Source organism: Lutra lutra, chromosome 2 (assembly GCF_902655055.1).
Source record: "Lutra lutra chromosome 2, mLutLut1.2, whole genome shotgun sequence".
Lineage (NCBI taxonomy): Eukaryota > Metazoa > Chordata > Mammalia > Carnivora > Mustelidae > Lutra > Lutra lutra.
This window is the reverse complement of record NC_062279.1, coordinates 117,876,398-117,902,899: the sequence shown is the minus strand read 5'-3', so window position 1 is coordinate 117,902,899 and position 26,502 is coordinate 117,876,398. Positions and strand designations below refer to the sequence as shown.

Below are 26,502 nucleotides of genomic sequence, written 5' to 3'. Positions count from 1 at the left end.
CAATATACAGTTGTGAAATTTATATATCTGAGTTTTGTTATTTGGGGAGCACTGCTTCTTAGAAAAAAAGTAATGCTATTAAGATCTAGTCAGGAAAATAGGGCCAATACCTCACTAGAGGGAATTTATTATTTTTTTTTTTTAGAGAGAATTTAATATAGGAAGATGTTGGGGCTTCAGCTCAGGTCATGATCACGTGGTCCTGGGATCGAGTCCTGAACCTGTGGGGCTCTCTGTTCAGCAAGGAACCTGCTTCTTCCTCTGCCCTTCCCCCACTCTGCTCTCTCTCCCTGGCTCTCTCTCAAATAAATAAAATTTTAAAAAATGTTTCAAAGGTCCTGAAATCTGGGGCCACCACCAGTTCCTGTCCATAGTGTATTTATCATCAAGCTGTTGCTGTTTCTTTCATTTAAGGAATAATGAAATAAATAGGTATTTTGCAGTTGCTCCTTTCTTAAGAATATTATATGCCACCTACATTCTTTAGGATATGTGTCCGACAGAGCCATTTTAAAACCCTTTTCTTACTTTTCTTATTATGCAAGGCGTATTTTTAAAGAAAAACCTTTAAAGTGGTAAAATCAACAATGCACCTTCTAGAAATAAAAAAAATTAGAAATTAAAAAAATAAAGAAAAAACTTTAAAATACCACTTATTTTCCCACCCAGAGATAATACTTCCAAATTTTTAGTTGAGAAGCTGATAGAAAAACCTGTATAGGATCATACAGTCTTGTCACTGGCTTTTTTTTCCTTTTCTTTTCTTGTCTTTAAACATATTTTGTTTTCTTCCTAGTTCATTAAATATTCCTCAGAAACTGTCTTTTGGTGACTTCGGTGTATTCCAAGTCTAAATTTCTTTTCCATTTACCTACTACTGGACATTGAGTTTCAATTCAATTCAATTCAATTCTGCAACTTCAAATAAAGCTATAACGTAAATGTCTTACAAATAAGCCTTTTTTCTGCTTCTTTAATTATTTCCAAACTTAAGCAAAGAATTAACCCCTGTTTGCCTCTCCTTCTTCTTCTTTTTTTCTTTTTTTAAAGATTTTATTTATTTATTTTAGAGAGAGAGAGCATGAGAGGGGAGAGGTCAGAGGGAGAAGCAGACTCCCTGTAAAGCAGGGAGTCTGAGGTGGGACTTGATCTCAGGACTCCAGGATCATGACCCGAGACGAAAGCAGTTGCTTAACCAACTGAGCCGCCCAGGTGCCCCTGTTTGCTTCTCTTAATTAGAGTGGTGAGGGGGGGGAATCAGTTCTAATCATGACTTAATAGGTATGAGTAGTGCTAAATGACCTGACATCTTAAAAATAAAGGAAAATTAGAATTTTTTTTTTATTTTATTTATTTATTTGACAGAGAGAGATCACAAGCAGATGGAGAGGCAGGCAGAGAGAGAGAGAGAGGGAAGCAGGATCTCCGCCGAGCAGAGAACCCGATGCGGGACTCGATCCCAGGACCCTGAGATCATGACCTGAGCCGAAGGCAGCGGCTTAACCCACTGAGCCACCCAGGCGCCCCGGAAAATTAGAATTTTTAAGTAATTGTTTGAAATGAGTGAAATCTTGCCATTTGCAGTGACAAAGATGGAGCATTATGCTAAGTGCAGTAAGTCATAGAAGGACAAATACCATATGATTTTACTCATGTGTGGAATTTAAGAAACAAATGAATAAACAAAGAAGGAAAGACAAATACAGAGAACAAACCAGAAGGGAGGTGTGTGGGAGGATGGTTGAAATAGGTAAAGAGAATTAAGAGTACATTTATCTTGGTGAGCACTGAGAAATAAATAGAATTGTTAAATAACTATATGTACACCTGAAACTAATATAACACTGTTAATTATACTCGAATTTAAAATAATAAATAAAATACACACACACATATATAATTGAAAAAAATTCACAGACCTGTATTTACCTAAACTACATGATGTTTTCTTTTGTATTCCATTAAGAAACCCTTTTTATAACTCCCAAATATAATTATTTTATAATATTAAAATACAATCAATTCTAACAACCTCTAAAAACCTTGAAAAATCAACAATGCAGTTGATTGTTCCTTAGGTCCCTCAGTATTCTCTTCATTTTCTGTTTTCGTATCAGTGAGCCAAGTTTTCTTGACTATCATCCATCAAGAAAAAAAGATATGATTCTTTTGTATAGATTTCCACTTTATTTAATACTGTGTCATAGACAATATTATGCTCTATTATTTCTTCAATTTTAATGAATTGCATTTCAGCTAAATAATAAACTTGGATATATATCCTTATACTTAATATTATTTCTGTGGGACACTGTTCAAAGATCTAAATGCATATTTACAAATGTATATTTGTATCCACTTGTATCAAATTATAATCCATAAATATTTAGCAACACAATTTGCTTATAAGTAAAGGACTTCCAATATCTAACCTCCTATATTTATTTAACCTCCTATGTCGTAATTCATGTATGACCAGAAAACATTGTGCTTAGATAAATAGTTCATAGTCAGGTCAAACATAAATACTATCTTTCTAAGAGGTGTGTGTGTGTGTGTGTGTGCTGTGTGTGTGTGTGTATATGTGTGTGTGTGTGTACCTTAAATATTAGGGCAGATTCTTTGATGGACCTGAGCTTTTAATCTGGAATCATTAGCACAACCCTAAAATTATGTTGATCTCCAAAAGGAGATTATAAGTCCTAACAATGAAGATTGTGAGCAAAGTATATAAAATAGAGTCATCTCTGTTGTTACTGTCTCTTAATTTTTCGTAACATATCACCATCTGGCTTATAAAAATTTATGTTTCTGTATTTATTGTATGCTATCCTTTACTAGACTTTAAATACCATGAGAATGGGACATTTCATTCATTCTCTGCTTGATTTACTACTTAGTACATAGCAGATGCTCAGTGAATGTTTTACTTGAATAAATAAAGATTGAGTAAATAAACAGTGAAGATTCTTTGTTTTTATATTTGATATAATAGAAATAACATATAATAAAATATTGAAAATTCTGTAAATATCCCAACTTTTTAAAAACTTGCAGGTGTCATATTTTTGATAGCCCTTTAAATTGAATGTGCCAAATCTTTGGCTAAATCTGTACAAGAAAGAAATGTGAATCTCAAAGCCTCATATGAGATATCTTTTTTCCTTCTAAGTAAATTAAAGAGTTTTGTCTTAAGAATATGACAGAGAGGGGCACCTGGCTAGTTCATCGGTAGAGCATGCGACTCTTGATGTTGGGGTCATAAGTTTAAGGCCCCATGTTGGGCATAGAGCTTACTTAAAAAAAAAAATGACAGGGATATAACTCTTTATTTTATTTTTTTTAAAGATTTTATTTATTTATTTATTTGACAGAGAGAGATCACAAGTAGGCAGAGAGGCAGGCAGAGAGAGAGGAGGAAGCAGGCTCCCCGCTGAGCAGAGAGCCTGATGCAGGGCTCGATCCCAGAACTCTGAGATCATGACCCAAGCCGAAGGCAGCGGCTTAACCCACTGAGCCACCCAGGCGCCCCATGGATATAACTCTTTAAACCAAGCAGGATGGTAATGGTTTTAGAATGTGGTTTCCCTGACTTTCATGGAAAGTCACAAATATGGTTTTCATTTAATACAGACTTCATTTGCTATATTCTTAATAAATAAGTTAAGCCTCCAACACCATAAAAAAATTACCCTTGTGAATGAGTAATATGTAACTTAAATCTTCTGAAAGTGAGAATTCTCAACAATTCAAGGATAAACTCTTTAGTGTTTTTTTGGAGAGGCAAAGCTACAAAGAAATAAGATAGCCAGGGTCAAACCGAGTCTGGCTTTGTTTCCCAGCAACTGTTAGGCATAGGAATGCATTGGTCACAGTGTTTAACAGAAGCTCCTGAAGTTAAGTGAGGGAGTGGAATTAGAATAGATTTTAAACGAATGTTTATTAAAATCCACAGCTGTATTCATTGTTGGTAACTGAACCTCCAAAGCAAGTAATGAGTTTAAATACACAGCAACAGGAATAACTTTTCATTTTAATTTACAAAAGGAACTACAAATTAGGTTGGAAATAATAGAAAAAGAATCATCAACATCAATCAGTCTTATAACCAAAGCCTTTGATTTTATGCATCCTTCAGAGGGAAACCAGTTAATACACCAGTGCCCTGCACGTTTCTATTACATCTCTTTTCTCTCTCTCTTTTGCACTCTAGCCTTCCCTTTCTAGATCCCTTCTTACCTCTCCAACACAGCCACATCACATACTCATGCACACGCACAGGTATGTCTTCGGTATAAAGCTATTGTCTTCAGTTTCTTCTTGGCACGGGTTATTTTTTCTAAAGGATCTAGTCACAATTATTTCATTAGAACAATTGCAATAACTGATCATTACCACAGAAAGACATATGAATAAAAAAGTAATTCTTTTTTCTTGTTATAAGTGCCTACCTTGTATAGAGAGCCACTGCTTTTGCCATTTTCTGCAGCTATCATACCATTCATATTACTGAAGGAGTAGAAGAATTTTTCTGTTCAGTCTGGCCTCTGGAATCACATGGAAAGTTATTTATATCAAAGGCCAGAAAACCACCAAGGCTTTTTGCTCAATGATCCTAGTGCTAACAAATCTCTCCTAAAAAATATTTCCAAATATGGAAAAGTATGGATGCAAGTATTGCTGCAAATAACAAAATAAATACTAGCAAAATTAAGCAAACAGAATTTATTTTATTATTATTTTTTATTTTTAAAATTTATTTGAGAGAGAGAGAGAGGGTGAGTGGGGGAGGAGCAGAGGGAGAGGAACAAGCAGATTCTGTGCTGAACGCAGAGCCCAACATGGGGCTCTATGCCAGGACCCCGAGATCATGACTTACGCTGGAACTGAGAGACAAATGCTTATCCGACTGAGCCACCCAGGCACCCCATCTTTAGTTTTTATGTTTTAGGAGAATTTGTTTTAAAGGTAACAGTTAAGTCACAAAATTAATGAGACATTTGTAAAATTGGCTCAGGAATGGACACAGACTAAAACATAGCTCTAGAGCAGGTGATCTAAGCTATAAGAATTTCTAGAATCTCTTGTCAGTGGGCTACTGCTAGAATTAGCCAGTTCCACCTGCTTTTCCTGTCTTGGTTTCAGGGGACTTAAGATTCAAAATCCATGGTGGGGGGAGTTGGAGGGGGTACCTCATGGGAATTTTTCTACTAGAGCAACCAACATGCCAAAATATAGTGGGTTGAGAATTAAATCTATTTCTCACGTAACACTTCAAGGCAGATTAGCTGTCTGTTCCATGTCAGTCAAGGACTCCAGTTCCTTTTGTTTTACTATTCCACCATCCCCTAGGAAGTATTGACATGTTACCCACAGGATTATAGCTGGTCACACCCTTGCATCCAAGCCTGCAGGAAGGTGAATAGAGAGGCTAGGGAATAAGCAACTTCCTTTTTTAAAAAGATATGACCCAGAAATTATATATACTATTTCTGTTCACTTCCCGTTTACTGGAAGTTAGCCACAAACACATGGAGCCAGAAGTGAGGTCAGGAAATGTGGTCTCCTGTGCCACACTGAAACTTGGAAATACTCTAACTAAAAGAAGAAGAAGAGAATGGATGCTGGAGACCAGAGTACAGACTAGGATGAGTCAAGTAAGTTGCCCTAGGTGCAAAATGAAAGAGACACTCACTCTTGGGATAGTGCAGATGTGGGTGTTCCTTGCATCTTGTAGCCTAAGTGCCTCATTGCCTGGTTCTGGTCCTGCTGGGGACAAGAGTAGTCTCCGTCATACCTAGTTAGATCACATGGGAGCACAGGACACCTTAATTTACAGTCCTACAGAAGTATACACATTGGGTAAGAAATATCTACCTTAAGAGAAAGTAGAATGTTATTGGTGAAAGTAGAATGAATATACATATGGTGGCTGACTGAAAAAAAAAATGTTCTTTACAAACGTGAGGATGGCTGTAGTATATTGACAAATTCCCACAGCTTTTCATGCCCCTGTATCCTCACGCTTTGTCATGTGAATTTGCAGCTCCCTCTGGTAAGAGGTGGAGTCTATTTTAACCTCTGTTTGAATCAGGGTTGCATTTATGATAAGCTTTTTCTTTTTTTTTTTTTAAAGATTTTATTTATTTATTTGACAGAGAGAGATCACAAGCAGGCAGAGAGGCAGGCAGAGAGAGAGGAGGAAGCAGGCTCCCCGCTGAGCAGAGAGCCCGATGCGGGGCTCTATCCCAGGACCCTGGGATCATGACCTGAGCCGAAGGCAGAGGCCCAACCCACTGAGCCACCCAGGCGCCCCGAAGCTTTTTCTTTTTTTAAAGATTTTTTTTTTGTTTTTACTTATTCATTTGAGAGAGAGAACGCACAAGCGGAGGGGAGAAGCAGAGGGAGAAGGAGAAGCAGACTCCCCGCTGAGCAGGGAGCCTGACACGGGTCTAGATCCAGAGATGACGACCTGAGCCAAAAGTTGCCACTCAACCAATTATGCCACACAGGTGCCCCCATGATAAGCTTTAAACAAAAGAATGCAAGGAAAGTAAGGTTGGGCTAGCCAGTTCTGAGCCTAGGTCTGAAGAGGGTTTGCAGGCTTCTTTGCTGGCTGTTGAAACCCTGCCTAGATACCATATAATCAACTGGTCTGGCCTGCGACAAAGTGAATGACCACATGGACCAGAGGCAAGATTGCTCATGTGATATGAGAGAGATCAGCAAAGCTGTCTGCCCAACCTGCTGCTGAGTATGGATTCATGAATATGCCCGGCTAAGATCAGTTGAATCTGGCTCAGGCCAGAAGAGGGACCCAGCAGATGAAGGTTTGTGTTAAGTGGGTTTTTTTTTTTTTTTTAAGATTTTATTTATTTGACAGAGATCACAAGGAGGCAGAGAGGGAGGCAGAGAGAGAGAGGAGAAATCAGGCTCCCCGAAGAGCAGAGAGCCCGATGCGGGGCTCGATCCCAGGACCCCGGAATCATGACTTGAGCTGAAGGCAGAGGTTTTAACCCACTGAGCCACCCCGGTGCCCCTGTGAAGTGGTTTTTTAACCAATTTACTTAGGTGTGGTTTATCAGGCAGCAATAGCTAGTCGATATTTGCTATATCATTTATCCTAACAAGAAAGCAGAAACAATCCGAGTAGTGATAATAAGTTGTTTAAATGAGTTACCCCACATTTCCTAGGAGTAAGATTTATGACCCTGAAGCTGTTCTCATGAAGTAAGCCTATAATCATCTTGACCATTTTCAAGGCAAAGAGGAGTAGTTGCTTCCATTTCTCTGCTTTTTTCAACAACTTCAGATGCCCTTTCCCTGCGTTTTGATGAATTCTCAGGGTAGATTTTGTTCTGAGATGATGGGGTGGCTTTTCCTAATTTATCCTTTTATTGAGATGAAGGACGGGAATTGCCATACCTACCTAAAATCTTGTCTTTTTTTTTTTTTTTAAAGATTTTATTTATTTATTTGACAGAGAGGTCACAAGCAGGCAGAGAGGCAGGCAGAGAGAGAGAGGAGGAAGCAGGCTCCCTGCTGAGCAGAGAGCCCAATGCGGGGCTCGATCCCAGGACTCTGAGATCATGACCTGAGCCGAAGGCAGCGGCTTAACCCACTGAGCCACCCAGGCGCCCCAAATCTTGTCTTACAATCCCAGTTGTGTATTAAAACTCAAGCCCCTTCATTACTAGATCCAGCAAAACTTTCAGAATAGCAGTTTCAAAAATTCAGGTGTTTATTTCTCTGGTTTGCAATTTCTTCTTTAATTTTTGATCCTTGGAGATTTTTTTCCTTCTGAGCTCATCCATGTATTAAAATGGACATTTGTTCTATTTTATCCAGGATGTCTCAATGTCTTGTAATAGGAAGGCTTTATGTTTATAGTGCGACGCGTTACCAGATACAGAAATTTCCCTCCATAATTTTTACTCATTGGCTCCACAATGACACTTGAGGCTCCGCCGTAGGTGGGAGATAAAATTCTCTCTGCCCTCTAAGAGCTTACAATACAAATGCCTCTCCTTCCTTTTCTAGCCTGATCCACCAAATCCCTCTATCCTAAGGGCACACAAGACTATTCACTGCTCCAAACATGCCATGCATAAAAGATTGTGATACTTTTCATGCTGAACCCTCTGCCTACAATGTCTTTTCTATTTTCTAACTATTACTATCTTACACATTTTTTATTTATCCAGTTTCTTGCATATGTACAATGTGCCAGTCACTCAGTATACTGAGTTCCAGATATGTAAAGATAAAATAAGACCTCTTTCAATAAATTTATAGCTTTTCAAGCCCCAGTAATGCTATATTTCTACCTAACTTTCCTTAATTTCCCAGCCAGGATTTAGATATTTCTTCTCTGCATTTTCACAGTATATTTTTATGTCTTTATTTTGTACCTAACTCATTCTGTATTCCATTTTTATATGTTTTATGTAGAACAATATTGGAAAAATCTTATTTGCTTTAACATGCCATATGAGTCCACGTATAAGAAGTTACCCACTGATAGTTGAATGCTTTATAAACCTCACCTGAGATGACATCTCCCAGACCTGTGAGTCCCCTGAGATTTAGTTTTGAGCATGCTTGGATGATTCTAAATTGCTCTGCATAAGAAAAGCATGATAATTAGGATTTAGAAACTGTGTAAGGCAAGGGGACAAAGAGGTTATCTTTATTTTTTATTATTTTTAAAAAGATTTTATTTATTTATTTGAGAGAGAGAGTGAGTGAGAAAGAGCATGACAGGGGAGAAGGTCAGAGAGAGAAGCAGACTCCCCATGGATCTGGGAGCCCAAGGCGGGACTCCATCCCAGAACTCTCCAGGATCATGACCTGAGCCAAAGGCAGTCGCTTAACCTACTGAGCCACCCAGGTTCCCAGTGGTTATCTTTAGACTGACCTTAGGAGAATAGGAGACAAATGTTTAATAATAGAAGCGAAGTATATCTATCTTATGCCCCTACCTCCTCCAATCAAACTAGATTGAAAGCTCCATGAAGGTAGGAACCCATTTGTATTCACCTTTATATCTCTTGTTTACCTAATACTGTGTTTTCTCCACAGTACCTTCTCAATAATTATTTCTTGAATTCGAAAATGAAGATGAACCAGAGAATCATATCATACACCTAGGGTCAGAATTAGACAAATTTCAGGGTCTTATAGATAATTCAGTCTAACTCCCATTTTACACGTGAGGAAATGGAGAGGAAAGTGAGTAAATAACATGCACAAAGTTACCAGGCTTGTTAATAACAGCAAATAATTTAAAAAATTTATCTAATGTCTCTTTTTTAAAAAAGGCATTTATAGCCTTTAAAAAAAATTGGTGGGGTGCCTGGCTGGCTCAGTTGGTTGAGCGTGTGATTCTTGATCGCAGGGTTATGAGTTTGAGTCCCGCCTTGGGCACAGAAATTAATTAAGAAAAACTTGAAAATTTTTAAGAATTTGGTAAATACAAGGTGCCTGGGTGGCTCAGTCTGTTAAGTGTCTGCCTTTGGCTCAGGTCATGATCCTGGAGTCCTGGAATTGAGTCCCACATTGGACTCCCTGCTCAATGGGGAGTCTGCTTCTCCCTCTGCCCCTCACCCTGCTCTTGTGCTCTCTCTCACTCTCTCTCTCTCAAATAAATAAGTAAAATCTTTAAAAAAATTTTAAAGACATATCACATAATGTTATATCTTAACCATTTTTAAGTGTATAGTTCTGTGGCATTATGTACATTCACATTGTTGTGCACCCAATCTCTAAAACTCTTTTCATCTTGTAGAATTAAAACCCTATACCCATCAAACAACAGTACCCTATTCACCTCTCTCCATGTGGCCCCTGGCAACCATCATTTTACTTTCTGTCTCAATGAATTTGACTACTCTAGGTACCTCAGATAATTGGAATCATACATTAGTTGTCTTTTTTGCCACTAGCTTATTTCACTTAGCATAATGTCATTGGGGTTCATCAGTATTGTAGCAGGTGTCATTTTTTTTTCCATTTCAGGGCTGAATAATATTCCATTTTATCTATATATCACATTTTGTTTATTCCTTCATTCATCGATGGACACTTGGGTTACTTCCATCTGTTGGCTGTTATGAATAATACTGCTTTGATCATGGGTGTACAAATACCTATTTAAGACCCTGACTTCCATTATTTTCAGCATATATCCAGAAGTGGAATTGCTGGATCATATAGTAATTCATTTTTTAAAAAATTTTCAGCGTAACAGTATTCATTGTTTTTGTACCACACCCAGTGCTCCATGCAATCCGTGCTCTCTCCAATACCCACCACCTGGTTCCCCCAACCTCCTACCCCCCGCCCCTTCAAACCCCTCAGATTGTTTTTCAGAGTTCATAGTCTCTCATGGTTCACCTCCCCTTCCAATTTCCCTCAACTCCCTTCTCCTCTCTAACTCCCCTTGTCCTCCATGCTATTTGTTATGCTCCACAAATAAGTGAAACCATATGATAATTGACTCTCTCTGCTTGCCTTATTTCACTCAGCATAATCTCTTTCTGGGGAAACCACCACACTCTTCCATGGCAGCTGCACCACTTAACCCCAGCTATGCACAAGGGTTTCAGTTTTTCCACATCCCCATCAGCACTTGTATTTTTGTTTTTCTTTTCTTTTTTTTTTTTTTAAAGATTTTATTTATTTATTTGACAGAGAGATCACAAGCAGGCAGAGAGGCAGGCAGAGAGAGAGGAGGAAGCAGGCTCCCTGCTGAGCAGAGAGCCCGATGCGGGGCTCGATCCCAGGACTCCGAGATCATGACCTGAGCCGAAGGCAGCGGCTTAACCCACTGAGCCACCCAGGTGCCCTATTTTTTGTTTTTCTGATAGTGACCATTCTAATGGGCCTGAAATGGTATCTCATTGTGGTTTTGATTTGCATTTCTTTCATGATTGGTAACATTGTGTATCTTTTCATGTGATTATTGGCCATTTGTATATCTTCTTTGAGAAATATCTATTCTAGTTTTTTACCCATTTAAATTTTTTTTCTGTTGAATTTTAGGAATTCTCTATATATTCTGGTTATTAATCTTTCACCAGGTAATGTGATTTCCAAATATTTTCCCCCATTCTGTGGGTTGCTTTTTTACTCTGTTGATAGTGTCCTTTGATGCACGAAAGTTTTTGATTTTGATGAAATCTAACTTGTCTATTTTTTCTATTGTTGCCTGTGTTTTTGGTGTCATATCCAATAAATCACTGCCAAATCTAAGGTTATCAAGATTTCCCCCTAAATTTTCTTCAAACAATTTATAGTTTTAGCTCTCATGTTTGGGTCTTTGATCTACTGTGAATTAATTTTTATATATAGTGTTAAGTAAGGTTCCAATTTCATTCTTTTGCATGTGGATATCCAGTTTTCCAAATAGCACTTGTTGAAGAGACTATGCTGTCCTTATTGTTTGGTCTTGGCATCCTTATTGAAAATCATTTGAGGGGCACTTGGGTGGCTCAATCAGTTAAGCATCTGCCTTCAGCTCAGGTCATGATCTCAGGGTTGGGATTGAGGCCCATGTCAGGCTCTGTGCTCAGGGGAGAGCCTGCTTCTCCCTTTTCCTCTGTCTCTGCTCCCCCTGCTTGTGCTCTCACTCTCTCTCTCTCACTCCCTGTCAAATAAATTTTAAAAATCCCCCCCCCAAAAAAAAGAAAGAAAAGAAAATCATTTGTACATACATGTGAGGATTTATATCCAGGATTTTCATTCTGTTTTGATCACTGTAGCATTGTAGTAAGTTGAAATCAGGAAATGTGAGTCTTCCAACTTAGTTTGTATCTGTTAAAATTGTTTTGACTATTTGGACTCCCTTGAGATTCCATATGAATTTTAGGATGGATTTTTCTGTTTTTGCAAAGAATGTCTTTGGGATTTTGATAAAGATTGCTTTGAATCTATAGATAAGTTGGGTAATAGCAACATCAGTATTAAGTCCTCCAATAGATGGAAATAGGATATCTTTCCACTTACGTCTTCTTTAATTTCTTTCAGCAGTGTTTTGTAGTTTTCTTTAACTAAATTAACCTCTGTGGTTAATTTTTAAATATTCTTTTAAAAAATTTTTTTATCTTTAAGTAATCTCTACACGCAATGTGGGGCTCAAACTCAACAACCCTGAGATCAATAATTGCATACTCTACCAACTGAATCAACCAGGCACCCCTTAAGTATTTCCTGATGCTATTGTAAATGGAATTGCTTTCTTTTTCGATTGTTCATTGTTAATAGAGATGCAACTAATTTTTGCATGGGATTTTGTATCCTATTTTGTTGAATTCCTAATTATTAGTTCTAACAGGTTTTGTGTGGAATTTGTAGGGAGCCTGCTTCTCCCTCTTCCTCTGCCTGCTGCTTCCCCTGCTTGTGCTCTCTCTCTCTCTCTCTGTGTCTAATAAACAAGTAAAAAAAAAAAAGAAGAAGAAGAAGAAGAAAAGAAAAATTGGTTTATCCTGCTCCTAAAAGATTATTAAGAAATGAGAAATGTGTGGCACCTGGGTGCCTCAGTGGGTTAAAACCTCTACCTTTGGCTCAGGTCATGGTCCCAGGGTCCTGGGATCGAGCCCCGCATCGGGCTCTCTGCTCGGCAGGGAGACTGTTTCCTCCTCTCTCTCTCTTTGCCTGCCTCTCTGCCTACTTGTGATCTCTCTCTGCCAAATAAATTAATAAATTCTTTAAAAAATAAAATAAAATAAAATCCATAATAGCTTAAGGAGAAAATATTTGCAGACCCTATGATATTTATAAAATAAATTTTATTTAAACTGGTAATTCCATTTAAACATACAAGACAAGGATCCACATATAAAAAGCAACATCAAAAGGTCAATATTGACTTCTTGTCATAAACTTGTGGGATCATGAATGTAAACTGTCACATTAGAGGAAATGGATCTTAGAAGATAATTTTATCTTCTCAGCTTCTGACCCATCTCTGGACTGTCACATCTCTTTTGAGACATACACACATACACACACAAACACACACAAGTAAAAAAAATTTTTTTTAAAGATTTTATTTATTTAACAGAGAGATCACAAGTAGGCAGAGAAGCAGGCAGAGAGAGAGGGTGAAGCAGGCTCCCTGCTGAGCAGAAAACCCGATGCGGGGCTTGATCCCAGGACCCTGAGATCATGACCTGAGGCGAAGGCAGAGGCTTAACCCACTGAGCCACCCAGGTGCCCCCAAATATTTTGAATTTATTTATTTATTTGTTGATTTTTTTTATTTTAGAGAGTATGCAGGCAAGTGAGAGGGGGAGGGCAGAAGGAGAAAATGAATCTCCAGCAGACTCCCCACTGAACGTGGAGCCTGGCTTGGAGCTTGATCCCATCACTCTGAGATCATGACCTGAGCTGAAACCAAGAGTCGGTTGCTTAACTGACTGAACTGCCCAGGCACTCCTGGATGTATTAAAAGTAAAAATTTTAGGAAATGTATTAGGAAATTGTTACGGAGCTAACAATACACATTCATTATCTTCAGAGATTCAAATTGGGAAGACTAGCTATAAAGACCCAATAAGCAGTTCTGCTCATTAAGAAAACTGTGGGTTGTGACTCTGTGATAAAAAGCTTTGATTTATTTCATTTAAGTTGCCTTTTAGGGACACTTGTGCAATTGTAAAATACCTTCTGTGGATGCAATTAATCCGTTTGATTTGTTACCATTTCCTTACAGGAATGATGTTAACATAATGGGGACCTCTGAAGAGGTATTAGAGATCCAGTATGGTGAACCATTTCACACATTTCAAATTATCTTTTTTCCCTTATCTGTAGTTAGGCCATTTAATTCATTTAGAATCCCCATTGAAACCCTAGCATGTCCTCAACTGTGAAACATTTGTGGGAAGACTTGCTCTATACCATGCATTTTGCATGTTATAGTGAAAGGGCTGAGCAGAAGGGATTTGTTAGACATAATTTACATCTATTACATAGCCAAGCCTTAATTATTTAGTCGTTGATCCTCCTATTTGGGAATTATACAAGCATTTTGTTTCTACTCTGTCTCACTTCTGCTGGCTGTTCAGCCATTTCACTAATCATCAGCATGTCTGCCAAGAGTGTTTTGGGCATAGTAAAGCAGAGGACCTCATTGCCCATCATTTTGCTATTTCATAGAAGACTTAATAAAATCCTCAATGAGTGAGGGGATTGAATCTTGTTAATCAGTGGACCTTAATATTTTCATTATCCATGTATTCTCTGTCTCCCAAGGACAGTTAAAAGTTTCCTCCCTCCCTTCCTTTCTTTCTTCCTTCCTTTCTTCCTCAAATTCCCTATGTGTGTTCTGAAAACTGTAAGACAGGAATAAGGAAATGTGTTTTAAGGATGCCTGGGTGGCTTAGTCTGTTGAGCATCTGCCTTTAGCTCAGGTCATGATCCCAGTGTCCTGGGATCAAGTCCCACAGCTGGCTCCTTCCTCTGCAGGGAGCCTGTTTCTCCCTCTGTTTGTGCTATCTTTCTCTCTCTTTGACAAACTAATTAATTAATTATATACTTCACGCGCGCGCGCACGCGTGTGTGTGTGTGTGTGTGTGTGTGTGTGTATCTCCATTCATCTATCTAGGGACACTTGGTTGCTTCCATATCTTGGCTATTGTAAATAATGCTACAGTAAACATAGGAATGCACATATTTTTTCAAATTAGTGTTTTGATATTCTTTGGGTAAATACCCAGTAATGGAATTACTAGATCATATGGTATTTCTATTTTTAATTTTTGAGGAACCTCCATACTGATTTCCACCATGGCTGCAACGATTTGCATTCCCACCAAGAGTGCACAAGGGTTACTTTCTCTCTACTTCCTGGCCAACAATTGTTATTTCTTTTTTTTTTTTTTTAAGATTTTATTTATTTATTTGACAGAGAGAGAGATCACAAGTAGACGGAGAGGCAGGCAGAGAGAGAGAGAGAGGGAAGCAGGCTTCTCGCTGAGCAGAGAGCCCGATGCGGGACTCGATCCCAGGACCCTGAGATCATGACCTGAGCCGAAGGCAGCAGCTTAACCCACTGAGCCACCCAGGCGCCCCAACAATTGTTATTTCTTGACTTTTTGATGCTAGGCATTCTGACCAGTATGAAGTGATACCTCATTGTGGTTTTGATTTCTGTTTCCTTAATGATTAGTGATGTTGAGCTTCTTTTCATGTGTCTCCTTGCCATCTGTATGTTGCATATTTAAAAATTTTTTTCTTTTTTTTTTAATTTTCCCCTACCCCTCACACATTTAGAATTTTAATGTGCTCTATTGTCCTGCAAGAAAGTTCTATTTTGACACTCCCCATAAATAGTATATAAGAGTGACTTTCCTCTCTTTAATGTTTTCATTATCTATGTTTAATATCTTTCTAATTAACTTTTTTCTCTCCTCTGTATTTAAACCATTTAGTTCACTTAGAATTCCCATTGAAACTGCAGCACAAGGGCGACTGAGCGGCTCAGTCAGTTAAGCATCTGCCTTCAGCTCAGTTCCTGATTCTGGGGTCCTGGGATGGAGCCCCACATCAGGTTCCTTGCTCAGTGGGGAGTCTGCTTCTACTTCTTCCCATTCCCCCCTGCTCATGCATTTGTGCTGTCTCTCTCAAAGAAATAAATAAATAAAACTTTTTAAAAACATTTTTAAAAAGAAACTGCAGCACATCTTCTACTATGAGACATTTGTGAAAGACGTCTTCTATACAATCCATTTTGCTTGATATTATGAAACAAACAACACTGTATTTTTTTGCCCCAACATGGTCGATGAAATTGTCTTTAACTGTTAAGTCTTTTGGGTGATTTATTTTTTGGATATACTTATATAGATGTCCAAAGACATTTTCATTTAGAGGGATAGAATCTATAGTAGAGAAATTTGGGGGAAGGTTAGAGGAAGAAGGATATTCAATAAGGTAAATTATTTTTAGCATAATAAAATGTTTTCTCTGAAATGCCTTTTACATTAAAATTTATTTTCAGAGCCAGGGCAGCCCTTCAGGAGCTCCTTAGTAAAGGACTTATTCAACTGGTTTCAAAGCACAGAGCTCAAGTAATATACACCAGAAACACCAAGATGTTTAGCTGCTGGTGGAGATAATGTACATTTTGGAAATTAAAACTTTGTTAAATAAAAAAAAAAATCTTTCCAGAGATTGAAAAATCATGTAAATAACTATAATTTCATATTGTTATAAATAAAATGTTAATAATTTTCTGGGACCATAGAATATAAGAATTTTAATTTTCTCAGTTTTTCTTTAATTTTTATATTTTCTGTAATGATAGTAGTTTTTTAAAGATTTTATTCATTTATTAGAGAGAGTGAGCACCAGCAATGGGGAGAGGGAGAGGGAGAAGCAGGCTCCTGACCGAGCATGGAGCTTGGTGAGGGGCTCCATCTCAAGACCCTGAGATCATGACTTGAGCTGAAGGCGGACACTTAACCAACTGAGCCACCCAGGTGTCTTGATAATAATTTTTATTAACTAAATTCCCTCCCTATTTACTGCATAATTTTTTGTACTTATATTCATGCACCTATCGCATATACTACAGCAATTCAATCATGCCATCTTTTCCGCAAATCTAGGATTTTTCTGGTCAAGAGAGCCTTGTTTATTTTTGTATTCCCAGCACATAGTGCTTAACAAATGTTTCTTAAATTTCAAACCTCCAGAAACAATGAAAAAAAAAAATGAACACCCAACTATCAGAGTACTCATCCTTTAATCCAATGGCCACTTTTGTTATATCTGTCATATCTCTATCTCTATCATTGTTGATATCATGATGCATCACCCCCTCAGAGCAAAATACTCTTCTATGCAAACATTATACCATTATCACAATCAAGAAATTTAATTCTATATAGCAATATTGTTATTTGTAAATTTCCCCAGTTGTCTAAATACTAACATTTTTTAAAAAAGATTTTATTTATTTATTTGACAGACAGAGATCACAAGTAGGCAGAGAAGCAGGCAGAGAGGAGGAAGCAGGTTCCCCCGGGAGCAGAGAGCCCGATGCGGGGCTTGATCCCAGAGTCCTGGGATCATGACCTGAGCCAAAGGCAGAGGCTTTAACCCACTGAGCCACGGTTAATGTACTAACATTAACAGCTTTTTTTTTTGTTTTAAATACAGTACCCAAACCAGGATCAGGCATTACATTTTGATGATGGGTTTCTCTAGCCTCTTTTACTCTAGGAGTGTTTTGGTATTCTCTTTGATTTTCATGACTGACATTTTTGAAGCATCCAGGCCAGATGTTTTGTAGAATGTCCCACAATTTCTATTTGTCTGATTGTTTCCTCATGATTAGAGTCATTTGAAATATTTTTGATAAAAATATTGAAAAGATGATATGTCTCCCTCAAATGCATTACATTAGGAAGCACATGTCACTTTGTCCCATTATATTTGTTACTTTCTAATATATGTATTCAAAGTTTTATAATTCCTTCCAATTGCCATCACAGTTGTATCCCACAAATATGGATAAGTAAATTCATTTTCATACAGTTCTAAATATCAACTTCCATTGTGGTTATACCTTTTTTTAAAGATTTTAAAATTATTTATTTTGGGGGCACATGGGTGGCTCAGTTGTTAAGCGTTTGCCTTTGGCTCAGGTCATGATCTCAGGGTCCTGGGATCGAGCCCCACATTGGGCTCCCTGCTCAATGGGAAGCTTGCTTCTCCCTCTCCCACTCCCCCTGCTTGTGTTTCCTCTCTCACTGTGTCTCTCTCTGTCAAATAAGTAAATAAAATCTTTTTAAAAATTACTTATTTTTTAATTTTTAGGTAATCTCTACCCAGAGTGTGGGGCCCAAACTCACAACCTTTATTTACATCAAGAGTTGCATGCTCTACTGACTGAGCCAGACAGCCACCCTCTAGTTTTACTTCTTTAACCCTTAAATTACATAATGCATGATTTGACATTCTAAATATTTGTGTACTTTTTAACTTAATAATTTGAAATAATTGGAATTATAGGAGATTTATCTTAAAGTTTCAGAAATCTACATAAAACTCCCATATGCCCTCAATTTTTAAGCATTTCTTTATTGTCTGGCATATCAAAGTATTTCAGGTTTGCACTTTACTGATCCAGACCTGGAAATAGTTAGTTTTCCAAAGTGCCTGGTTTCTTTTGTAGGGGAATGGAATTTAAAAGCAAGATCTGGGAACTGTGCTTCCTGTGTTTTTAAATGAACATAATAAGGCAGCATAAGATAGAGATGAGTGCATGAATTTGTAATAATGTGTAACGTAGAGGCATTATTCTCTCTGAGATCTGGTGTCCTCATTAAAAAAAAATAGTTAACACAAAAACAGTACTGATAACAAAGAAGAGGATGATGATATATAGTTCTTGTAATCTGATAGCTACTGTTTTAAGTTCTTTAGTTATATGAATATATTTAATTTTCACAAAAATATTGTCATACCCAGTTTATACATGAAGTAAATCAGGGTGATAATCAGGGTGATAATAAAATAGCTATATTCAAGGTTATGAAAACCAGATAAAAGTATGTGAAAGTCCTGTGTGAAAAAACACTATATATGTATATGGATTGGTATGTATATATTTATATAGGTATACATATAATCATTCAATTGTTTTCTGACTCAATCAATAAACATCTATTAGGTATCTACTAAGTATCATATGTTATGTTTATGTTAAGTATAAAATAGAACAATGTATATAAAACTATTAAGTTTAACGATATTAAATACACATATTAATGTTTATAACCCAAAGAAAATTTCTCCAAAAGTGTACTTTACAATAGAAATATAATGAGAGTCATATATGTAACTTTAAATTTCTTAGTAGCCACAGTAAAACTGTTTTTATAAGGTGAGATTAAGGATGCTTGGGTGGCTCAGTTGGTTAATTATCTGCCTTTGGCTCAGGTCGTGATCCCAGGGTCCTGGGATGGAATCCTGCATCGGGCTCCTTGCTCTGCAGAGAGCCTGCTTCTCCCTCTGCCTGCCGCTCCCCTTGCTTGTGCTCTCTCTCCGACAAATACATAAAATCTTTTAAAATAAATAATAAATAAATAGATAATAAAAGTGAAATTAATTTTGATTGTATATTTTATCTAGCATATCCAAAATATTAACAAAAATATCGTTCTTTCATGTAAATGTAAAACAATTATTAATGACATATTTTACACTCTTTTTTTCATTTAAATCATTTAAATCTTCAAAATTCATTGTGTATTTTATACTTAGCACATCTCAGAACAAACTGCATCTCAAGTGCACAATAGCCACAGGTATATCTGGTGGCATCTGTGTTGAACATCTCAGGTCTAGAATAAAATACGAATACAAGAAACTATTGGGGAGACAACAGAGGGAAAGAGACTTACCTTTTACTATATATTCTTTTTTGTTTTTTAAAGTTTTGCATATTTATTTTTAGAGAGAGAGTTGGGGGAGGGGGTACAGAAGGAGAGAATCTTGAGCAGACTTCCTGCCGAGCATGGAACCTGATGCCGGGTTCAATCCACAACCCTGAGATCATGACCTAAGCTAAAATAAAGAGTCACTTCCTTAACCAACGGAGCCATTCAGGCACCCCTTATTGTATATTCTTTTGTACTTTTGGTTTTTTTATTCCATGTACTTGTTACCTATTCAAAGAAGTTTGGAAAATATATTAATAAATTCGAAGCATCGTGTTTTTATCTGTATGTGTACACATCCTTCTATGTCAATGGTTTGCAACTAGAGGTGGTTTGCCCCCCAGGAAACATTTTGGCAATGTCTAGAGAGATTTTGAATGGAGTGGGTGGTAACTATTGGTGTCTAGTGGATGAATGTCAGGGATACTGTTACATACTTATCACCTACATATATCACAGTACCCCTGGTCCTCCGCCCCCCAATTGTCTGGCCCAAAATGTCAATAGAGCTGAGGTTGTGAAACTCTGTTCTTTGTATATATTCCAAAAAGTAAAAATTTAAGTGTCTCCTAGTTACTAGGCATTGTCAAGGCCATGGCTTTACAAAGAGGAATCGCACACATACAGCTCCTAAATCCCAAAGGCTCAGTTTCATGAGGGAGTGATATAGAAATGAACAACTGCAGGACTATAATAAATTCTCGAACAGAATACAAACAAGGCATTAAGCAAGAACTAAAGTATCTATAAACGTATTCATTAACTAGAAAGCCTACTTGTTTGAAACATCAATTTGAATGGAATAATTGAAACTAAAACGTCAATTATTTCCTACTGAATCCTAGGTTGAGAACGCAGCACTTTATTCAAAGGCTTTAATGTTCCTGTGTACCAACATAATGTCAATAAAAGACATCTGAGGGGAGCCCTGAATTTGGTTATAACAACTGTTACTCTATTTCTGTGCTGAGTAACACATTTTGGAACTATAAATGGACTCAGTGATATATTTTAAAAAGAATGTATAAGTCATGACTAATGTTGCTGTCTGAAAGAGACAGCTATATTTTATAAGAACAACAGTCCAAGGATTATCATGTTTTGCATATCTTCTCCCTCGAATGCCTCCATTTTTCCAAGAGGCTCCCAAGTTCAGCTATATTTCATCAGCAAAGAAACCAGACAAAGCTCAGACTCTGAAATCCATTGGCTTTGTTTAGCTTTTTTTTTTTTAAACCTTGGTGCTTTATACTTTTGGTTTAGTTTTTTACTGGTGAGCTCACAGAGTCCTGCAGACATCTGCTTGAAAAAAGAAAGCATGTGCCCTTCTTACTGCCTGTAAGCTGCTTGCATTCAGGGCAAGGCAGCACCGGGTCTTGGTGAAGGGCAAGTGCTTTGGCATCTGATAAGGCCTGACTTTGAGTCCCAGTTTCACCTCATAAGGTCTAACACATTATTTACCTCACCAAGCCTCAGTATCCTCATGCAAAGTGTCTGTATTGAAAGGGTTCCTGGGTTGATTAAATGAGATAATATATAGTCAATGTATTTATCATTGCCAGGAATTAATCAAGAGACAAGGACTGTTACTATTGAAATGACACAAAACATAAAGCAGACTTATTGGTCAAAGTAGTGCTGTTAGGGGCTCCTGGCTGGCTCAGTCAGTAGAACATGTGACTTTCGATCTTGAGGTTGTAAGTTCAAGTCCCATGTTGAGTGCAGAGATTACTTGAAAATAAGATTTAAAAAAAAAAATAGTCCTATTAGTCAGAATAGTGCTTGTGTTATTTTTCCACTAGAATTTATTTTTTACTGTATTTTATCATCAGTATTTTTCTGAAAACCAAGTGATTTCCTATCTTTTTGTTTGACACCATTCTTTTTTTTTTCTTAGATTTTATTTATTTGACAGAGAGGTCACAAGCAGACAGAGAGGCAGGCAGAGAGAGAGAGGAGGAAGCAGGCTCCCCGCCGAACAGAGAGCCCGATGTGGGGCTCGATCCCAAGACCCTGGGATCATGACCTGAGCCGAAGGCAGAGGCTTAACCCACTGAGCCACCCAGGCGCCCCAGTTTGACACCATTCTTAATCAGATGAAGAATCTTGAGGACTGTTTTGGCACTCTGGGTTTTATTTGTTCACGTTTGTGTTCATTATTCATTTGCAACTACCTTTGACCACTGTGCTGTTAGAATATGGTACTAGCTCTTGTCTTTTGATGTTTGCAGTCTATGCCTCTTCCCAGCTAAATTCACATTGTCTATTTAAGACCAACTGTGTTTTGAAATTTCCCTTGTGCCCTCATTATCGCACTGACTAAGCCGCACTAGATAGTAACCTAAATCTCTTTGGTAATGAGCCCATCCTCAACAGCTTGAAGAACTACACTGCTCTGTAAATACAGAGCTCATTTATAGACAGAGACAAAAGGCTCTTCTTGATTGTAATTTCAGCAGACCAAGTGATTGTAATGTCACTATGGTAAAAATGCAGTTGCATTTTTCATGCTTTCTAGAAAAGTTGAGATAAAATCTCACAGTCACTCCACACATATTTTACAAATTAAGTCTCCACGTGGTTTTACTTCATTTAAAAATGCTGAAATGGTAAATTTCATTTTAAGTTTGTGTGAAAAGTTATATTGTAATAAATAATTTTCTTTGATACGCTTTTATTTCTTCCTACTATGTTAAAATATTCACAGCAGGCCTCACTAAAAGAGGCAATAGTTTTCTGATTCTTTTAATATGTTGTTGATATTTTATACTACCCTGTTTTAATGATAGCAAAAAAAAAAAATGAAGACCAGATTAAAGAAGGTAAAAGACAAAGAATATAGGTAATTTCATTGTTTTTCGTTAATGTGATCAATATTAGTAGTTAATATTAATAGAGTAGAGCATAAATAAAAGGCAAGCTATTTCTCTAACAGCCTAATGACTGGAGACAGATAATTAAGGTTCCATTCCATCAAGAGGGATAAGAGAAAGCTAGTAGGTTTTTCATAGTGAGGGAGGGCCTGCTCCCATCTTTTCCTTAGCCCCACAGAGGAAGATGAGAAACAGACCCACTGCTTCTTTCTTTCATCTTTATTTCTCCTTTTTTACTCTTTTTTCATTCCTGAGGGGAAAATTTCAGAGCCGGTATGTGCAGAATACAAGTAACAGATTTCAAAAGAGGGATTTTTATAAATGAAGGGCATATACGTGAAAGGAGAAAATACAAACGGTGCAGAGGAAGAACAGTTTCTGGCTGAGTAGGCTCTGTAGAAAAAATATCACTGAAATGGGCATGGGAAGAGACAAAGAGAGCATTCAGGGGGGAAAATGGCTGAAGAAATGAGGGGAGAACAATTGGCAATATAGATGTTCAGAAATTACCATAAAAATCAAAACCCTCAAGCGGATAATTTTATTTTTTCCCCAGAGGACATGTTCAAGTGGATTCTTTATCAAGTTCTGGAGATCTGTGGAAGTTGTTGGCCACACACCCAGAAGAATTTGAGCTACTCAACAAGCTACTCACAAAAGCATCTGTCTCAACCTGTTATTCGCTTTCACCTCTTACCTGGTCTAGAATTTTAACCTCCTTTCTCATTCCTCTGGGTGACACACCAAAGTGGATGGTTATCTTAAAAAGCTACAATTAAGACTGTTGGAGATGGAGTAGAGGCCCTGAGGGTTCTTTTAGTCTAGCACAAAGGAATTTATCAAATTAACCACTTGAGAACACTAACAGCTCAATATTGTCCATCAGAAAGTGTTTGAGATTAGGGAATTGCAGGAAGAGGAAAGCTTGTAGCCCAAGGGTTGTACTCCTGAGGCTACCTTTTAAGTAACGGGAAAGCACCAGACCTAGCAGAGCAGGCCTGGGGTTCAGAGGGCACCCAAAGTGAAAAGTATAGAAAAGCAAGAAGTACAGAGTTTTTAAAAGACTGACCTATTTTACATAGGGCTTACCTTGGTTTGATGCCTGTTAATAGCCAAGACTAGAATGGGCCTGGATGGGGTTCTTCCTGGTCTTGAGAAAGCTGGTATGAAAAGTTAGAGATTAGGAGTGCCTGGTTGGCTCCGTCAGTTGAGGAATGTCTAACACTTGGTTTTGGTTCAGGTCCTGATCTCATCAGTCATGAGATCCAGCCCCATGCTGGGCTTCCCAGTCAGTAGGGAGTCTGTTTAAGATTCTCCTTCTTTGCCCCCCCACCTCAATAATGCATGTGTACACATGCTCTTTTTCTCTCTCAAATACACAAATAAATCTTTTTAAAAAAGAAATGATAAGAAAAATTAGAGACTAGGGGCTCCTGGCTGGCTCAGTTGCTCAGTTGGTAAAGCATGCAACTCTTGATCTCAGGGTGGTGAGCTCAAGCCCCACCTTGGATATAGAGATTACTAAAGGAAAAAAAAAAAAAAAGCTAGAGATTATACTGCTTTTCTTCCTAAGAGTCATTGAGTCATTGTGCATGATAGGCTGGGGCCCTCCTGAGAGTCCTGAACTAAGTTTTGGCGCAAATGCCTTAAGGGATTTTACACTTGCCGAATAGTCTCTGAGAACAGATTGGGATCATAATTTATTGGTTCCAGCCCAAAATCAAGGAGATCATTTGAGTCAGAGATTACTAGCAACTAAAACTTATGGTAGAGCAGTGAGGAATTCTTTTTTTTTTTTTTTAAAGATTTTATTTATTTATTTGTCATAGAGAGAGAAGCGAGAGTGAGCACAGGCAGACAGAGTGGCAGGCAGAGGCAGAGGGAGAAGCAGGCTCGCTGCCAAGCAAGGAGCCCGATGTGGGACTCGATCCCAGGACGCTGGGATCATGACCTGAGCTGAAGGCAGCTGCTTCACCAACTGAGCCACCCAGGCGTCCCTGAGCAGTGAGGAATTCTAATATGTAGTCTAGTACTTTTAAAAATGAGAGCCACACATTGGGGAGGGTATGTGCTATGGTGAGTGCTATGAAGTGTGTAAACCTGGCAATTCACAGACTTGTACCCCTGGGGCTAATAATACATTATATGTTAATAAAAAATATTAAAAATTTTTTTAAAAATGAGAGCCACCATTTCAATCAGTGTTGTGGGTTAGAGTCCTCTGGAAGGATATTTATGGACTTTGATTAACTGGTAAGATTTAGATAGGTGGAGAAGAGGGTGAAGACAGTTATTCATTCATTCATTCCCTCAAAAAAATATTTGTGAAATATCTATGGGCCTGTGCCAAACACCAGGAATTCTGTAAAGAACAAAAGTGACAAGATCCCTGCCCTAATGGGAGTGTGGAGTCAGACATTACACATAGTAAAAGACAAAGATTATTTCAGATAGTGGTAAGTGCTATGAAGGAAAAAGGAAAAGTCCAGTGGGACAGAGTGACTTGGTGGGGAGGTTTGATGATGAGTCTTTTAGGTAAAGAACAGAGAGACCTATCTGAAGAGGTGAGAGTTGATTAAGGTCTAAGAGATGAAGCGCTGACCCTGTGAAGGGACATTCTTAGAAGAGGGAGCAGCAAATATAAGAGGCTTGAAATGGCAATGAACTGGATGCGTTTGAGGGACAAAAATCATCAAAAACAGCAGCAAGAATAAAAACACAGCATAGCCAATGAAAGTAAACAAAAGACAAAGTGTCTAAGACAAAGTATTCACATAGAAACAGTTTCTTTTAATTGCAAAGAGAATTTATTTATTTTTTAAAAAGTTATTTATTAGAGACAGAGAGAGAGAAAGAGAGAACAGGCATGCACGCTCATGTGTGCTCAGGGGGAGGGGCAGAGAGAGAGAGAATCCTCAAGCGGATCCCCCCTGAGCTCGGGCTTAATCCCAGGATCCTGAGATCATGACCTGAGCAGAAATCAAGAGTCAGATGCCTGACTGACTGAGTCACCCAGGTGCCTCTTAATTACAAAGAGAATTTAAATTTTATTTATTTATTTGAGAGAGAGAGAGAGAGAGAGAGAGAGAGATCACAAATAGGCAGAGAGGCAGGCAGAGAGAGAGGGGAAAGCAGACTCCCTGCTGAGCAGAGAGCCCAATGTGGGGCTCGATCCCAGTACCCTGAGATCATGACCTGGGCCGAAGGCAGAGGCTTAACCCACTGAGTGATCCAGGCGCCCCTACAAAGAAAATTTAAAGGGAAGATTAAAGTAGAGGACAACTGTGACCTGGAGAAGACCCAGAAGAAGCTTGAGTCCCTTACACTAGAATTGTTCTATGCGGATATGGAGAAAAGAGGGCTGGATATAGAGTCCTTATAATAGTGAAAACAAGAGCTAAAACCCAGGTGACACCCTATGTCAGCAAGCTTTGTTTTAGAAATTCCTGCCTGAGAAAAAAGGCAAAACCCTCGGGTCAGTGCCATCTCTAACATTTTAGTTGCCACAGTTGGCACTTGAAATCCAGAGGGGGGGGGCGCCTGGGTGGCTCAGTGGGTTAAGCCGCTGCCTTCGGCTCAGGTCATGATCCCAGGTCCTGGGTTCGAGCCCCACATCGGGCTTTCTGCTCAGCAGGGAGCCTGCTTCCTCCTCTCTCTCTGCCTGCCTCTCTGCTTACTTGTGATTTCTCTCTGTCAAATAAATAAATAAAATCTTTAAAAAAAAAAAAAGAAAATTAAAAAAAAAAAAAAAAGAAATCCAGAGGAAAATGGAGATGATGGCCACTGATTTCTTAGTAAAAAAAAGAACAGAAATGCGACATGACATAAGATTTGATGGCCCAAGTATTTTATATTTTATTTATTTTTTAAAAAGATTTTATTTATTTGAGAGAGAGAGAAAGAGAGAGAGAACGAGTGGGGGGTGCAGCAGAGGGAGAGGAGAAGAAGCAGATTCCCCGCTCAACAGGGAGCCCCACTATGCACTCCATCCCGGGAGCTGGGGATCATGACCTGAGCTAGAGGCAGACACTGAACCAACAGAGCTACACAGGCATCCCCAATATATTTTTAATAAAGCTAAAAAAATCTAAAATTCTTGTGTGGGAACCCAAAATATACAAATGAATAATTTAGTCCTTAAAGGTAATATTTTATTTGTTTTGTGTTTCAAAGGCTTT

At 38.1% G+C, this 26,502-nt stretch overlaps 1 long non-coding RNA gene across 1 annotated transcript; it reads right to left on the bottom strand.

Moving 5' to 3' along the window:
* Positions 1-4,451: 4,451 nt before the first annotated feature.
* LOC125093324 (uncharacterized) lies at positions 4,452-23,576 on the bottom strand. The gene is made up of 3 exons (XR_007125208.1): positions 23,414-23,576; positions 9,040-9,146; positions 4,452-4,547 (listed from the first exon to the last, which is right to left on the bottom strand). It is a non-coding gene; the product is annotated as an uncharacterized LOC125093324 (long non-coding RNA).
* Between the last annotated feature and the right edge of the window lie 2,926 nt (positions 23,577-26,502).